At 42.5% G+C, this 16,550-nt stretch overlaps 1 protein-coding gene across 6 annotated transcripts in view; it reads left to right on the top strand.

Annotated features, from left to right (window-relative positions):
• diaph2 (diaphanous-related formin 2) overlaps positions 1-16,550 on the top strand; it is a 736,531-nt gene that overhangs the window by 598,488 nt on the left and 121,493 nt on the right. The window lies entirely within an intron of this gene.

Below are 16,550 nucleotides of genomic sequence, written 5' to 3'. Positions count from 1 at the left end.
AGCTACTGTAACGAGTAGCTAGATGCAGTTATGTCGATTACAGAAACTGTGAAAAGCTGGTGGACATGGAAATGTGATATTCTCCTGATTGAAGGTCTGGGCGCTGCTTGTAATAGACTTGCGCTCCCTTCGGCTCTGACTTTTCAGCTACACAGCCAACTTTCAACTACTACGACGGTCATTTCAATAAATCAATAACTAGCAATAAGTAGTTCAAAAAGAGGTAGCTAACCTTTGGCTGGCTGTCATGTTCTAGTAAATTAGTTTATGATTAATTTTTCAACCGTGATTATTATCCAACAAAGTAGGTAGGTTATAGCCACCAATTTAGCTCCCAACAGTGCATGCATCCATTGCATGATCTATGTTGCAAATGTGATACGCAAGCCATGGATGCTCAAGAAATGTGTTTTCATTTCTAATGTCGGATACCTATACAAATAGGCAGGTCCATCTTAATTCTGGTATTAGGCAATGGGCGATCGATTTCATCAAAAATATTAATCCTTTCCCCGGTTATTTCTATGGCCTCTGCTATAGTAATATGCTGGCTCCCCTACTAACTTCAAAGTCCATTGTTTCCAGTGGCGTGTATTCATGGAGGCCTCTGCTATAGTAATATGCTGGCTCCCCTACTAACGTAAAATTCCATTGTTTCCAATGGCGTGTATTCATGGAGGCCAAGGGAAGCCAGGCTTCCCCCAAAAATGTACCAAGATAAAAATAAGAAAAAAAAGAAATAATTTATCTTTCGTCTTTTGTCTTTCATCATTTTCCTTAAATCCGCGAGAGGCTGAATGTATCTCACAGGAGGAAGCAACTGAAACAGCACCCCTCTGTCTCTCTACGTGTTGGCCATCTATCTGATGCTGTCTGGTCCAAATGAGTTGACATTGTTGCTACCCGTAGCATTGAATGCAAGGAAAGCCAGCGAGCATTTGGCCTCCCTTGATTAAAAAAAGTATAAAATAATAGCCAATCAGCGTTGAGCTAAACTGAGTGAGCTCAAATATAAATGGTCCTGGCACACCCCAAAAAAGTATATGACAGATTGGATTTGTTGTCACTCCCATCAAATCGCATGGAGAGCAGACGTCATTGACAGAAACAACTTGAATTGTTGCATCTTGTTGATGTTGTCCTCCAGTGGCTAGCTAGCTTTGCGACTTGCGGTAACTCTCCGTGGTTCTAAATCAATCGTTGTTTAGTGATTCAAAAATGATCTTGCTTGACCATGCTGTAGGTCATGTAACCAATGTCCCATTTAATTATTTCCGTCACTGAGCAAATTTCAGGTCTGCTGAGCGAAAACTTGAACATTTTCTGTGCAACTTCCAGCAGCAGCAAGTAGGTAACTGTGGCTATTTGATCAGAATGTAGGCCTAACAGTGTCTAACATTGAAAAAAATATGGAGAAAATGCATTCCATAACATTTGAACATGGAAATAGTTATTCTATCGTTCTGCCTACAGTAGCAACCAATGTGTGGTGTTCAATGTACTGTAGGCCTACATTCCATAATATTTAAAATAAAAAGAACATGCAGGGCTTGACATGAACCTGTTTATCCACTTGTCCTTCAGACAAGAAGGTGTCTGAAAATGTTGTTGTGATGTTTGATGCAAGCAACCACATTACAAAATAAAATGCATTATTTTTCTGACTACTTAGCTTATTCAAGCCTGTCTCAAAATACAACACTGCCCCTTTAAGACAAAAAAAAGCTCTTTACCTGACTCGCTTTTCAAAGGAAATGTACATCTTTTGTACTCTTGTGGGAAGCAATCACTCCCCTATTGCTAACAACAAATTATCTATAACTGGGCTAAAAAAATCACTAACTAGCAAAGGATATGAACAAAATGTGCACAGGTAGCTACATGCAGCTCTCGCTTTGACCTCAAAACAAGGCCATCTACTCACGACTGTAACACAGTCCAGTTCAAAGTAAATCCATATATGGCAATGGTCTTTTTGCATATACAGTGCATTCGGAAAGTATTCAGACCCCTCAACTTTTTCCACATTTTGTTACGTTACAGCCTTATTCTAAAATGGATTTTTTGCAAATGTATAAAAAAAAATACAAACTGAAATATCACTTTTACATTTTTATTTTATTTATTTTTTTATTTCACCTTTATTTAACCAGGTAAGCAAGTTGAGAACAAGTTCTCATTTACAATTGCGACCTGGCCAAGATAAAGCAAAGCAGTTCGACACATACAACGACACAGAGTTACACATGGAGTAAAACAAACATACAGTCAATAATACAGTAAAAAAACAAGTCTATATACAATGTGAGCAAATTAGGTGAGAAGGGAGGTAAAGGCAAAAAAGGCCATGGTGGCAAAGTAAATACAATATAGCAAGTAAAACACTGGAATGGTAGTTTTGCAATGGAAGAATGTGCAAAGTAGAAATAAAAATAATGGGGTGCAAAGGAGCAAAATAAATAAATAAATTAAATACAGTTGGGAAAGAGGTAGTTGTTTGGGCTAAATTATAGGTGGGCTATGTACAGGTGCAGTAATCTGTAAGATGCTCTGACAGTTGGTGCTTAAAGCTAGTGAGGGAGATAAGTGTTTCCAATTTAAGAGATTTTTGTAGTTCGTTCCAGTCATTGGCAGCAGAGAACTGGAAGGAGAGGCGGCCAAAGAAAGAATTGGTTTTGGGGGTGACTAGAGAGATATACCTGCTGGAGCGTGTGCTACAGGTGGGAGATGCTATGGTGACCAGCGAGCTGAGATAAGGGGGGACTTTACCTAGCAGGGTCTTGTAGATGACATGGAGCCAGTGGGTTTGGCGACGAGTATGAAGCAAGGGCCAGCCAACGAGAGCATACAGGTCGCAATGGTGGGTAGTATATGGGGCTTTGGTGACAAAACGGATTGCACTGTGATAGACTGCATCCAATTTGTTGAGTAGGGTATTGGAGGCTATTTTGTAAATGACATCGCCAAAGTCGAGGATTGGTAGGATGGTCAATTTTACAAGGGTATGTTTGGCAGCATGAGTGAAGGATGCTTTGTTGCGAAATAGGAAGCCAATTCTAGATTTAACTTTGGATTGGAGATGTTTGATATGGGTCTGGAAGGAGAGTTTACAGTCTAACCAGACACCTAAGTATTTGTAGTTGTCCACGTATTCTAAGTCAGAGCCGTCCAGAGTAGTGATGTTGGACAGGCGGGTAGGTGCAGGTAGCGATCGGTTGAAGAGCATGCATTTAGTTTTACTTGTATTTAAGAGCAATTGGAGGCCACGGAAGGAGAGTTGTATGACATTGAAGCTTGCCTGGAGGGTTGTTAACACAGTGTCCAAAGAAGGGCCGGAAGTATACAGAATGGTGTCGTCTGCGTAGAGGTGGATCAGAGACTCACCAGCAGCAAGAGCGACCTCATTGATGTATACAGAGAAGAGAGTCGGTCCAAGAATTGAACCCTGTGGCACCCCCATAGAGACTGCCAGAGGTCCGGACAGCAGACCCTCCGATTTGACACACTGAACTCTATCAGAGAAGTAGTTGGTGAACCAGGCAAGGCAATCATTTGAGAAACCAAGGCTGTCGAGTCTGCCGATGAGGATGTGGTGGTTGACAGAGTCGAAAGCCTTGGCCAGATCAATGAATACGGCTGCACAGTAATGTTTCTTATCGATGGCGGTTAAGATATCGTTTAGGACCTTGAGCGTGGCTGAGGTGCACCCATGACCAGCTCTGAAACCAGATTGCATAGCAGAGAAGGTATGGTGAGATTCGAAATGGTCGGTAATCTGTTTGTTGACTTGGCTTTCGAAGACCTTAGAAAGGCGTGGTAGGATAGATATAGGTCTGTAGCAGTTTGGGTCAAGAGTGTCCCCCCTTTGAAGAGGGGATGACCGCAGCTGCTTTCCAATCTTTGGGAATCTCAGATGACACGAAAGAGAGGTTGAACAGGCTAGTAATAGGGGTGGAAACAATTTCGGGAGATAATTTTAGAAAGAAAGGGTCCAGATTGTCTAGCCCGGCTGATTTGTAGGGGTCCAGATTTTTCAGCTCTTTCAGAACTTCAGCTGAATGGATTTGGGAGAAGGAGAAATGGGGAAGGCTTGGGCGAGTTGCTGTTGGGGGTGCAGTGCTGTTGACCGGGGTAGGAGTTGCCAGTTGGAAAGCATGGCCAGCCGTAGAAAAATGCTTATTGAAATTCTCAATTATGGTGGATTTATCAGTGGTGACAGTGTTTCCTATCTTCAGTGCAGTGGGCAGCTGGGAGGAGGTGTTCTTATTCTCCATGGACTTTACAGTGTCCCAGAACTTTTTAGAGTTAGTGTTGCAGGAAGCAAATTTCTGCTTGAAAAAGCTAGCCTTGGCTTTTCTAACTGCCTGTGTATAACGGTTTCTAGCTTCCCTGAACAGCTGCATATCACGGGGCTGTTCGATGCTAATGCAGAACGCCATAGGATGTTTTTGTGTTGGTTAAGGGCAGTCAGGTCTGGGGAGAACCAAGGGCTATATCTGTTCCTGGTTCTAATTTTCTTGAATGGGGCATGTTTATTTAAGATTGTTAGGAAGGCATTTTAAAAAAATATCCAGGCATCCTCTACTGACGGGATGAGATCAATATCCTTCCAGGACACCCCGGCCAGGTCGATTAGAAAGGCCTGCTCGCTGAAGTGTTTCAGGGAGCGTTTTACAGTGATGAGTGGAGGTCGTTTGACCGCTGACCCATTACGGATGCAGGCAATGAGGCAGTGATCGCTGAGATCTTGGTTGAAGACAGCAGAGGTGTATTTAGAGGGGAAGTTGGTTAGGATGATATCTATGAGGGTGCCCGTGTTTAAGGCTTTGGGGGTACCTGGTAGGTTCATTGATAATTTGTGTGAGATTGAGGGCATCAAGTTTAGATTGTAGGATGGCTGGGGTGTTAAGCATGTTCCAGTTTAGGTCGCCTAGCAGCACGAGCTCTGAAGATAGATGGGGGCAATCAGTTCACATATGGTGTCCAGAGCACAGCTGGGGGCAGAGGGTGGTCTATAGCAGGCGGCAACGGTGAGAGACTTGTTTTTAGAGAGGTGGATTTTTAAAAGTAGAAGTTCAAATTGTTTGGGTACAGACCTGGATAGTAGGACAGAACTCTGCAGGCTATCTTTGCAGTAGATTGCAACACCGCCCCCTTTGGCAGTTCTATCTTGTCTGAAAATGTTGTAGTTTGGAATTAAAATTTCTGAATTTTTGGTGGTCTTCCTAAGCCAGGATTCAGACACAGCTAGAACATCCGGGTTGGCAGAGTGTGCTAAAGCAGTGAAAAGAACAAACTTAGGGAGGAGGCTTCTAATGTTAACATGCATGAAACCAAGGCTATTACGGTTACAGAAGTCATCAAAAGAGAGCGCCTGGGGAATAGGAGTGGAGCTAGGCACTGCAGGGCCTGGATTCACCTCTACATCGCCAGAGGAACATAGGAGGAGAAGAATAAGGGTACGGCTAAAAGCAATAAGAATTGGTCGTCTAGAACGTCTGGAACAGAGAGTAAAAGGAGGTTTCTGGGGGCGATAAAATAGCATCAAGGTATAATGTACAGACAAAGGTATGGTAGGATGTGAATACAGTGGAGGTAAACCTAGGTATTGAGTGATGAAGAGAGAGATATTGTCTCTAGAAACATCATTGAAACCAGGAGATGTCATTGCATAAGTACATAAGTATTCAGACCCTGTTGAAGCAACTTTGGCAGCGTTTACAGCCTTGAGACTTCTTGGGTAAGACATTACAAACTTGGCACATCTGTATTTGGGGAGTTTCTCCCATTCTTCTCTGCAGATCCTCTCAAGCTCTGTCAGGTTGGATCATTATAGATCATTATAGAGAGGGTTGTATTAAGAGAGAGAGAGGATCATTATGGAGAGGGTAGTGCACTCTGGAGCAGGTTGTCATCAAGGATCTCTCTGTACTTTGCTTCGTTCATCTTTCCCTCAATCCTGACTAGTCTCCCAGTACCTGTCGCTGAAAAACATCCCCACAGCATGATGCTGCCACCACCATGCTTCACTGTAGAGATGGTGCCAGGTTCCCTCCAGACGTGACGCTTGGCATTCAGGCCAAGGAGTTCAATCTTGGTTTCATCAGACCAGATAATCTTGTTTATTATGTTCTGAGGGTCCGTAGGTGCCTTTTGGCAAACTCCAAGCTGGCAGTTATGTGCCTTTTACCGAGGAGTGGCTTTTGTCTGGCCACTCTACCATAAAGGCCTGATTGGTGGAGTGCTGCAGAGATGGTTGTCTTTCTGGAAGGTTTGCCCATCTCCACAGAAGAACTCTGGAGCTCTGTCAGAGTGACCATTGGGTTTTTAGTCACCTCCCTGACCAAGGCCCTTCTCCCACGATTGCTCAGTTTGACCGGGCGGCCAGCTCTAGGAAGAGTCTTGGTGGTTCCAAACATCTTCCATTTAAGAATGATGTAGGCCACTGTGTTCTTGGGGACTTTCAATGCTGCAGATATTTTTGGGTGCCCTTCCCCAGATCTGTGCCTCAGCACAATCCTTTCTCTGAGCTCTACGGACAATTCCTTCGATCTCATGGCTTTTTTTGGCTCTGACATGCACTGTCCACTGTGGGACCTTATATAAACAGGTGTGTACCATTCTAAATCATGTCCAATCAATTGATTTTACCACAGGTGGACACCAATCAAGTTGTAGAAACATTTCAAGGATGAACAATTGAAACAGGATGCACCTGAGCTCAATTTCGAGTCTCATACTAAAGGGTTTGAATAGTTATGTAAATAATGTATTTCTGTTTAGTTTTTTTAACCTGTTTTCACTTTATCATTATGAGGTATTGTGTGTAGATTGATGGGGAACATTTTTTATTGAATCATTTTTACAATAAGGCTATAACGTAACAAAATGTGGGAAAAGTCAAGCGGGTCTGAATACTTTCCCGAATGCTCTGTAGGCCTACTGCAGGTCTGATTGCTAATGCCGCACCAGTCTGTGTAGAGTACGGGCTTATAAAAGGGTTGAATACAAAGTGTTGACAGTGCTCAGTAAGAACTTAAACATGAACTCACTCATAAAAACAGCAGCTCTTTGCTGTATTCGTTGACAGTCTCACTCTAGTCAAGGTTTTAAACGTTTTGAAACCTCACAGTATCAACTTTGCTGTAGCTTTCTTTTATGCCTGTTACGTTATTGCAGACACGTTAATCTGAGCCATCCGATTGGCCAGTGGTAGACCTATAGTGGACTTGATTTGTCCTCCAGGCCCACCAGGAAGACAGAGTTTGACCCTTCAGATACATGAAATGGTTCAAAAGGCAACAGTTTGAATCGGGTGCACTTACCTCCAACAGCCTTGTCGTTGGGTTTTTACAAAAATGTTTGGCGATCGACTAGGAATGCCTTGGATTGCACTCGACCGGTTGGTGACCACTATTCTAGTGAAGTTCAATATTGTGATTCTCGCTGTGGCCTGATATTTCTCCTGTGCGGCAGTCCCAGGAGAGTTGCGCGGCAGTTGCATGTAACTATTTGTTACATGCCGTATGCTTTGTAGACTTCACCGAACAAAGGTTGCTTTTCCGGTTTTGTGATGAAACAAAGGTGTGGTTGAATTCATTCTTCCTCTGTGTCTTATTATTGTCTCGGCCTTAGGGTATATATCACAGTCGCAAGGCAAATAAATTAACAGGATTTATAGAGCAAACAACGCAATTTTCACAACACATGTATGCCTTGTTTTTTGGGCTTCCCCAGTGATTTTAACCACGCGCCACTACTGGTTGTTTCAGAACACTAAACGGACAGAACATTCAAACGTAGTCCTACTGTACTTCAACTCAACATTGACTTCAGTAAGACGTAGTTCTACTGTACTTCAACTCAAGGACAATACTCATGAGGTAACAACAGCATCAAGTCTATTCCTTGAGAGAGAGCACAGAAAGCACATGTCAAGTCTCTCTGTTCCTTGAGAGAGCACATGAAGCACATGTCAAGTCTCTCTATTCCTTGAGAGAGAGCACATGAAGCACATGTCAAGTCTCTATATTCCTTGAGAGAGAGCACAGAAAGCACATGTCTAGTCTCTCTATTCCTTGAGAGAGAGCACAGAAAGCACATGTCTAGTCTCTATATTCCTTGAGAGAGAGCACAGAAAGCACATGTCTAGTCTCTCTATTCCTTGAGAGAGAGCACAGAAAGCACATGTCTAGTCTCTCTATTCCTTGAGAGAGAGCACAGAAAGCACATGTCAAGTCTCTCTATTCCTTGAGAGAGAGCACAGAAAGCACATGTCTAGTCTCTCTATTCCTTGAGAGAGAGCACAGAAAGCACATGTCTAGTCTCTCTATTCCTTGAGAGAGCACAGAAAGCACATCAAGTCTCTATATTCCTTGAGAGAGAACACAGAAAGCACATGTCTAGTCTCTCTATTCCTTGAGAGAGAGCACAGAAAGCACATGTCTAGTCTCTATATTCCTTGAGAGAGAGCACAGAAAGCACATGTCTAGTCTCTCTATTCCTTGAGAGAGAGCACAGAAAGCACATGTCAAGTCTCTCTATTCCTTGAGAGAGAGCACAGAAAGCACATGTCTAGTCTCTATATTCCTTGAGAGAGAGCACAGAAAGCACATATCTAGTCTCTCTATTCCTTGAGAGAGAGCACAGAAAGCACATGTCTAGTCTCTATATTCCTTGAGAGAGAGTACAGAAAGCACATATCAAGTCTCTATATTCCTTGAGAGAGAGCACAGAAAGCACATGTCTAGTCTCTCTATTCCTTGAGAGAGAGCACAGAAAGCACATATCAAGTCTCCCTATTCCTTGAGAGAGAGCACAGAAAGCACATGTCTAGTCTCTCTATTCCTTGAGAGAGAGCACAGAAAGCACATATCTAGTCTCTCTATTCCTTGAGAGAGAGCACAGAAAGCACATGTCTAGTCTCTATATTCCTTGAGAGAGAGTACAGAAAGCACATATCAAGTCTCTATATTCCTTGAGAGAGAGCACAGAAAGCACATATCAAGTCTCTCTATTCCTTGAGAGAGAGCACAGAAAGCACATGTCTAGTCTTTCTATTCCTTGAGAGAGAGCACAGAAAGCACATGTCAAGTCTCTCTATTCCTTGAGAGAGAGCACAGAAAGCACATGTCTAGTCTCTCTATTCCTTGAGAGAGAGAGCACAGAAAGCACATGTCTAGTCTCTATATTCCTTGAGAGAGAGCAAAGAAAGCACATATCAAGTCTCTATATTCCTTGAGAGAGAGCACAGAAAGCACATGTCTAGTCTCTCTATTCCTTGAGAGAGAGCACAGAAAGCACATATCAAGTCTCTCTATTCCTTGAGAGAGAGCACATGAAACACATGTCAAGTCTCTCTATTTCTTGAGAGAGCACAGAAAGCACATGTCTAGTCTCTATATTCCTTGAGAGAGAGCACAGAAAGCACATGTCTAGTCTCTCTATTCCTTGAGAGAGAGCACAGAAAGCACATGTCTAGTCTCTCTATTCCTTGAGAGAGAGCACAGAAAGCACATGTCAAGTCTCTCTATTCCTTGAGAGAGAGCACAGAAAGCACATGTCTAGTCTCTCTATTCCTTGAGAGAGAGAGCACAGAAAGCACATGTCTAGTCTCTATATTCCTTGAGAGAGAGCACAGAAAGCACATGTCTAGTCTCTCTATTCCTTGAGAGAGAGAGCACAGAAAGCACATGTCTAGTCTCTATATTCCTTGAGAGAGAGCACAGAAAGCACATATCAAGTCTCTATATTCCTTGAGAGAGAGCACAGAAAGCACATGTCTAGTCTCTCTATTCCTTGAGAGAGAGCACATGTAAATGCAGCACTAAAGAAATACCAACAGCAGTGGAGGAAAGCTTCACTCAAATCCTTTCATACTTCTATTTCATGCCATTAAATCCTTAGCTCATGCATTTGACTATCTCAGAACTAAGAAAGTTGGCCCTGTTTTAAGACTAGGTGGTGAATTAACTAATTTCATCCAGACTTGACAAATATATTTGCCTGACAGACCTGGGAGCCTGATGACATAGGGGCGGGCTTATAGGACAGATTAAAGCATACATAAACTGTACGCGCTTCCCAAATGAAACCCTATGCCTTTCATAGTGCACTATTTTTTTTTTTACCAGGGCACCATTTGGTACGCAACCTGTGCCTGGAATGTATAATGTATCATGGAAGCGTGTAAGTTCCACACTGATAAAAGAGACTTTGGAAGCTTCTTATCCCCTTTAAATGGACACGGAAAGAAAAGACAGTACCTCCGCCTTCGGTGCTTCAAAGAGTCATGCAGGTCTTAAGCAGGTAGAGGGGTGGGGTAAGTCTGTTGAGGTCTGGGCTTATTGAAACTCTGAAGAGCTTGGAACCGTGGAGGCTGGCTCTTCCTATTCTAAACATTATTTCTGCATAAGTGTAATAGATGTATTACCTCCCACTGTTTTCAAGGTGCTAGTTAGTACTATCCGGGTTTCTCTGAATACAATGACTAAGAATTATATCGTGGCAGTAGGGTTTTACCACCTTGATAATATAAATACACTATATATACAAAAGTATGGGGACACCCCTTCAAATGAGTAGATTCGGCTATTTCAGCAGCATCCGTTACTGACAGGTGCATAACATTGAGCACACAGCCATGCAATCTCCATAGACAAACATTGGTAGTAGAATGGCCTTACTGAAAAGCTCAGTGACTTTCAACGTGGCACTGTTATAGGATGCAACTTTTCCAACAAGTCAGTTTGTCAAATGTCTGTCCTGCTAGAGTTTCTCTGATCAACTGTATGTGCTGTTATTGTGAAGTGGAAACGTATAGGTGCAACAACGGCTCAGCCGGTCATAGAATGGTACCGCCGAGTGCTGAAGCGTGTAGAGCGTAAAATATTGTCTGTCCTCAGATGCAACACTGCCGAGTTCCAAACTGTCTCTAGAAGCAACGTCAGCACAAAAATTGTTAATCGGGAGTTTTATGAAATGCGTTTCCCTGGCCGAGAAGTCGCACACTAGCCTCAGATCACCATGCACAATGCCAAGCGTTGGCTGAAGTGGTGTAAAGCTCGCCGCCATTGGACTCTGGAGCAGTGGAAACATGTTCTCTGGAGTGATGAACCACGCCTTACCATCTGGCAGTCTGACGGACGAATTTGGGTTTGGAGGATACCAGGTGAAGGCTATCTGCCCGAATGCATAGTGCCAAGTTTGGTGGAGGAGGAATAATGGTCTGGGGCTGTTTTTCATGGTTTGGGCTAGGCCCTTTAGTTACAGTTTGAAGCCCCTTTCCTGTTTCAATATGACAATGTCCCTGTGCACATAGCCAGGTCCGTACAGAAAATGGTTTGTCGAGATTGTTGAGGAAGAACTTGACTGGCCTGCACAGAGCCATGACCTCAACGCCATCCAAAAACTTTTCAATGAATTGGAACTCTGACTGCGAGCCAGTCTTAATCGCCCAACATCAGTGCCCGACCTCACTAATGCTCTTGTGGATGAATGGAAGCAAGTCCCCTCAGCAATGTTCCAATGTCTAATGGAAAGACTTCCCAGAAGAGTGGAGGCTGTTATAGCAGCAGACGAGGGACCAACTCCATATTAATGCCCATGGTTTTGGATTGAGATGTTCAAAGAGCATGTGTCCACATGCTTTTGGCCATGTAGTGTATATATGTTTTCTTCGGAAATGAACAATAATTTAAATTAATTTTGTGTTCTCAGAAATGGTTGTTCCAGGAAAGGTATTCAAAGGCATGTACAGTAGGACTAAATTGAGACAAATTACTGAAATGACCCAATTATAAACTACTCATGTGCACTATGACTACATTTCCTGGAACAATCTTTTTTTGAGAACACTCAAAAATCATGTATTGTTCATTTCCGAAGAACACAGAAACTGCTTGCTTTGGATATATTTAGATGATCAAGGGAGTAAAACTAAACCATGATCAGTTGACACCAGTATATAAACACAAAACCTCAAGGAAAATATCCAGGAAAGTAGTACAGAGTAAATGATACAACAGTAACACCTTTCCAGTTTATTCAAAAACACAGATATGACATTTATTGGAATGAATGTGAGGTGAGTCTAAAATAAAATGTCTGAAAACACATTCATCATAAAAATTCAAATCCCAGAATGCTCAAGAGGGATATTTGTGGACCAAGACAAACTCAAACGGTGAAGAACAAAGCAGAGACACTACCTCCCGGGAAGAAGTCTCTTAAACATGTATTTAACTATTTTCTCCCTCCATCTCTCCCTCTCCTCCCGGTGCCCCCAAAAATGTAATGTGTCAGGATGATGACACGATGTCCAGAAGATACGCTCAAAGTCTTCCAAACCTATTAGTGTGAATGGCAAGGTCTTCTTGTCTGAGTTTCTTCTCTCTCTGTTCTCTCTTCTCTCTCTCTCCCCGCCCCTCCCTCCCTCCTTCCCATATGTATAACTAACTTTCATTCTCGTGATCAAAGAGTACCAGCGTTCGACACGGCGCTCCCCCAAGGATTTGCTGTTGCGCAGCCTCTAAAAGGAGACGTCCGCTAATAAATTAATTATTCTCTCAAGCAAATAGCTCTTTATGAATAAGTTATTACTGATTTAGACTTCAATGCCAAGGAGTAGGAGAGGTCTGGGGAAGTGGGGGATTGAGTTGAGAGTTGGGATAGAGAGTGAGGGTGTTGTTAGTGTATAAAATAAGCAATCCTTCGATGACTGCAATATTCCTGTTATTCCCTCTGGTTTTCCTTTCTTGCCGGGAGACCCATTTAACAGATGCTTCAATGCTTCTAACTTTCAGGAATGTCTGGTGATCGATGCATTCATTCTGGTTGTTGTTTGTTTTTCTACCTGTAAAACTGAAAGAATGTAGACGTTTCCTCTGCAGCTATAGATGCTCGCTAACAGCCCTTCCCTTTTGCACCATGCTAAGCTTGGCTAGCCAGTAGCAGCCTAGCGGGATTGTGAATCTGTCCTGAGGAGGGTATTTATCATTTGGCTACGCTAACGGTACGTTCCTTGCATCACCCATCACTTACCTTACAGCCACTGAGGGTATATATCATTCTGCACCAGCCATAGTGATACAGTAAATGGATATTGTGACTGGTCGGCAGTTGGGGTCATTAAGGAAATTCACATTCACAACAGATACCTCATTTAACTTTCCAATTGATTTTACGCTGACACCCATTCAACATGCACAGCAAATGTTCATGGTATGGGCTTCCGAGTCATTGAGGCTAAACATTCATTTGGCGGTATCACAGAGCGTTGTTTGGCCTTTGTAATACATCCATTACACACAGGGGCATCCCAGATAATAAAGACCTTGATTGGAATGCTACTTTCCTCTGAATTGCTTTGACTAAAAAGCCTCTGCTTAATTCAACGCCGACCGACATGAGGCATTTGAGTTAACGCAATGACTGACAGCCCTCATAGAGCCAACTACAACAGATAAGAGAATTTCATTAGCCACGTTTTTTTTCTACTCTTGACGAGGCCAATGAAAATCATTTTATTTGGGCGCAGGAAGTCCATATATGTGCAGCTGCCATATTTGGAGATGGGGTGAAATGCAGTCAACCAGCTCTGTGTGTGTAATCCTGACTCGGAGCAGAGAGGAGGATCTCTGTATTAACAAGTTAGCAAAGCCTGGGCAGGTGGATGTTGAGCTAACAGTCTTAGTCGTTAATTGACTGAATAAGACCAATAAAGCCAGACTAATGGGTGTGGGGTTACAAGAAGGAGCATCCTCACATAATCTTAGTGATCAAATGATGATGGTCAGAGTGTGTGTGTGCGTGTCGTTGTGTGTGCGTATGCATACAAGCATGTGTGTATGTTTGTGTGTGTGTGTGTGTGTGTGTGTGTGTGTGTGTGTGTCCGTCTTTTCAGGGCCATTGGCTCGATCTCAAAAGCATGCGAATGCCCTGACACTGAGAGTATGAAGAGTCATTGTGATGATAATGGTACTGGTAATATGATGCCTCTCCTCCCACTACACTTTCCCTGTTACTGCTGCGTCCTCCTCGACAGCTGCTACAGTAATCCTCTAACACACACACACACTTGGTTTATCCAATATATATTTGCATAGACACTGGCTCTCAGTGATCAAGTCACTGATATTCACACAGCAGGCATTATTCAACCTAAACTGGTCACAGGATTTCAATTTATTCAGAATAACCCTTCAATAAAGAAAAATATAGTATTGTGTCTTAAAGACTACCAAGTTAGTGTATTTGTACCTCATAAGTTCCTGACACAATTTCATTAGAAGCTGGCACGTACAGCAACAGATGGCTGATAAACACTCAGGCAGCCCAAGGTTCTGTTGTGCTACAGTGATCATGTTTGTCAAATCTACAACATCTATTTGTGTGTGTGTGTGTGTGTGTGTGTGTGTGTGTGTGTGTGTGTGTGTGTGTGTGTGTGTGTGTGAAATCAGTGGTGCAACAGAAAAGGAGCAATTAAAACAGCTCGGTTCCAATATCCACACTAGCATATACCACTTGGTATGAAGCAATGTATTGGACATGCATTCTATTTACGGACAAGCAAACAGTCTCTGGACTGGGCAAACGCATGTATAGGAGCAGAAGCTGATAGGGGGAGCAGTAAATAAGTCATGAATTATTGGATTGAATTGAAGAAGAACCTGAAAGGAAAATGTCTTCTGGCCCATGCTCAGTGCAGGAGATGTTCAGAAAATGGCTCTGAAATTCTCCAGCCAGGTGTGGAGGTCAGCGCGCTCAGAAGTCCACAACACAGGCCAGAGAACAGAGAGAAGGCCTCAATATCACTGCAAAAAAATGTACACACACACACGCAATCCCTCTTGTGCCGGTAGCAGCAGTGCCTATTACCATTTAGGACCATGGAGAGTGACAAAGTGTCGATGCACAAAGTCAGCCATTTTGGGGATGGATGACACCATTCTGGTAACTACGGCTGTAGTAATACAGTAGTCACCCCCTAAAAGGGGACTTAGTGGCTATCTACATGAAGCAACTTCTTTATTTGCTTTTTCTACAGCAAGATGATATCACTTAATGCTTTGTGCCTCGTTATCATTATGAGCTAGCTTGCTAATTATCTTTTGGATAGTGAGAATTAAGAATACACAGCAGGTTTATGTGATAGACGCTGTAGTTTTTAGTTTTACCCTCCCTACTCAGACCACTCCCAGGCAGTCCGAGCAAATGTTTTTGCTTAAGAAATTGCTCTCTGTTAAGAAGCTTTTTTTGTTTCTTTTTGACCATTTTAATTGAAAACAATCACAGTAAGGTACTTAATTGATACCTAGAAATGATTTGATATGGAGATAAAAACGGCTGCGATGTTCCAATTAACACAGAGTTTTAAGTTAGGGTTTATTCCTCTCTAACTCTCTCTAAACACAATTACTCTGTCTCTCGCTATCTCTCTCTCTCTCCCTCTCTACCTTGCTCTCTCCCTTTCCTCCTCTCTCTCTCAATTAAATTCAATTCAATTTTCAATTCAATTTAAGGTTTTTATTTGCATGGGAAATGTATGTTAACATTGCCAAAGCAAGTGGAGTAGATAATATACAAAAGTGAAATAAACAATAAAAATGAACAGTAAACATTACACTCATGTACAAATGGTTAAAGTACAAAAGGGAAAATAAATAAGCATAAATATGGGTTGTAATTTACAATGGTGTTTGTTTTTCACTGGTTGACATTTTCTTGTGGCAACAGGTCACAAATCTTGCTGCTGTGATGGCACACAGTGGTATTTCACCCATTAGATATGGGGGTTTATCAAAATTGGGTTTGTTTTCCAAATCTTTGTGGGTCTGTGTAATCTGAGGTAAATATGTGTCTAATATGGTCATACATTTGGCAGGAGGTTATGAAGTGCAGCTCAGTTTCCACCTTGTTTTGTGGGCAGTGTGCACATAGCCTGTCTTCTCTTGAGAGCCAGGTCTGCCTACGGAGGCCTTTCTTAATAGCAAGGCTATGCTCACTGAGTTTGTACATAGTCAAAGCTTTCCTTAAGGTTGGGTCAGTCACAGTGGTCAGGTATTCTGCCACTATGTACAGAGCCACTTTCTGTACTGTTTAGGGCTAAATAGCATTCTAGTTTGCTCAGTTTTTTTGTTGTTAATTCTTTCCAACATGTCAAGTAATTATCTTTTTGTTTTCTCATCATTTGGTTGGGTCTAATTGTGTTGTTGTCCTGGAGCTCTGTGGGGTGTGTTTGTGTTTGTGTTTGTGAACAGAGCCCCAGGACCAGCTTGCTTAAGGGACTCTTCTCCAGGTTCATCTCTCTGTAGGTGATGGCTTTGTTATGGAAGGTTTGGGAATCGCTTCCTTTTAGGTGATTGTGGAGTTTAACGGCACTTTTCTGGGTTTTGATCATTAGCCGGTATCGACCTAATTATGCTCTGCATGCATTATTTGGTGTTCTACGTTATACACGGGGGATATTTTTGCAGAATTCTGCATGCAGTGTCTTAATTTGGTGTTTGTCCCATTTTGTGAATTGTTGGTTATTGAGCAGACCCCAGACC

Source organism: Oncorhynchus nerka, linkage group LG6, assembly GCF_034236695.1.
Source record: "Oncorhynchus nerka isolate Pitt River linkage group LG6, Oner_Uvic_2.0, whole genome shotgun sequence".
NCBI classification, from domain to species: Eukaryota; Metazoa; Chordata; class Actinopteri; order Salmoniformes; family Salmonidae; genus Oncorhynchus; species Oncorhynchus nerka.
Note: the sequence above shows the minus strand (reverse complement) of the source record. Positions and strands in the feature narration are given on the sequence as shown.